Source organism: Trachymyrmex cornetzi, unplaced genomic scaffold (genome assembly GCF_001594075.2).
Source record: "Trachymyrmex cornetzi isolate Tcor2-1 unplaced genomic scaffold, Tcor1.1 scaffold1238, whole genome shotgun sequence".
In the NCBI taxonomy this organism is placed as follows: Eukaryota; Metazoa; Arthropoda; class Insecta; order Hymenoptera; family Formicidae; genus Trachymyrmex; species Trachymyrmex cornetzi.
In genome coordinates, this window is record NW_017295804.1 from 5,712 (window position 1) to 7,630 (window position 1,919).

Here is a 1,919-nt window from a genome sequence, read left to right on the forward strand (position 1 = left end):
GCAAGTCGTTCACATTCTCCGTTTTCATCACAGGTAGACTAGCAAACGCGTGCAAATGCGTATGAACTAAAGTTTGCAAGTCGTCGTATTCGTTGATCAGCAATTGCCACGCTGAGTCGTAATTAGCTTCCGAAATTTTCAAGTTATTGATCAGCCCCGCGACTTCACCGGTAACGCTTGTCTTCAAGTAATGAAACTTCTGCACTTTAGAAAGCGAAACGTTACAGGCCACGAGAGACTCGAACATATTTCTAAAACTTTCCCATTCCGTGATTTTACCAGTGAACTTTGGCAATGATATACGTGGCAATCGCGAGATCTGAGAGCCCGACTCGCGCGAAACTGACTCGTCGTGACTCTCAGAGAACGAAGAGTTAGCGTTAGCGGGTAATAGTCTACTTAGCGCGTTTTGGAGAGCATCGCTGGTGTTGTTATAGACGTCTTCGGCTTCCGAGATAACGTTGTCCACGAAGTAGGGCAGGCTCTTTAGCTCCCCGGACGTAGCGGTCTGCACCAGCAGGACATGTTGGTTGCGACAGGCGGCCCAGAGCTCCTTCAGCCGGGAGATGCGGCTCTGGATCGTCGGCACCGTCACGCTCGCCTTCGGGAGCTTCTTGAAGTTGATGAGCGCGCGTTTGAGAGCACTAATGTTGTACTCTTGCTCTGAGATCAGATTCTCGTTTTCCTCGGCCATCGTGAGGCGCGTTTGGAATCGGGGGGCGCGTAGCGGCACTCGCGTTTTATTTTTCGAAACGAGGAGCTCGTTGCGTCGACAAAAGTCAAAATTACGGGCGGAACGCGAATCGCGTTTTCCGCTATAGGCAATGCACGAGCGAGACGCGAGTAGCCGCGTTCGCGAGAGTCACTAGCGCGACGGAGCGCAAGGAGCGTCCGTGAGCGGCACGACGATTTCACTACGCGAAACGCGTGGAGCTGCGTTCGCGAGAGTCACTAGCTCGACGGAGCGTAAGGAGCGTCCGCGAGTAGCACAACGATTTCACTACGCGAAACGCGTGGAGCAGCGTTCGCGAGAGTCACTAATTCGATGGAGCGCAAGGAGCGTCCGCGAGTAGTACAACGATTTGACTACGCGAAACACGTGGAGCGGCGTTCGCGAGAGTCACTAGCTCGACGGAGCGTAAGGAGCGTCCGCGAGGAGCACGACGATAAGTTCACTACGCGAAACGCGGGGAGCCGCGTTCGCGAGAGTCACTAACTCGACGGAGCGTAAGGCGCGTCCGCGAGTAGCACGATAAGTCACTGCGCGAAACGCGTGGAGCGGCGTTCGCGAGAGTCACTAACTCGACGGAGCGTAAGGCGCGTCCGCGAGTAGCACGATAAGTCACTGCGCGAAACGCGTGGAGCGGCGTTCGCGAGAGTCACTAACTCGACGGAGCGTAAGGCGCGTCCGCGAGTAGCACGATAAGTCACTGCGCGAAACGCGTGGAGCGGCGTTCGCGAGAGTCACTAACTCGACGGAGCGTAAGGCGCGTCCGCGAGTAGCACGATAAGTCACTGCGCGAAACGCGTGGAGCGGCGTTCGCGAGAGTCACTAGCTCGACGGAGCGTAAGGAGCGTCCGCGAGGAGCACGAACGGAGAGTCGCGTATCCGTTTACCACTTCAATCCGGTTCGAAGGACCACTTTTGTTGCCGGCGGCGAGAGCCTTCGTTCAGGTTCCCCCGTTAACGGCAAGGAAGACTTATTTATTTGCGCCGGGTTCGCACGGACGCTTTGCCGGGTCCCTCTCGACCCGTCGCTCTCCAGATTCGTACTGACTTTTCATCGCGCGAACTTGAACGGCTCGCGGCTTCGATTTGGTGAGCGATAACGCGATTCGCCGATAACATCGGCCCAGTAACGAGCGACGAATCAGAGGGTAACACAACAAGTACGACGAGGGCCTTTTTTCTGCGTCTA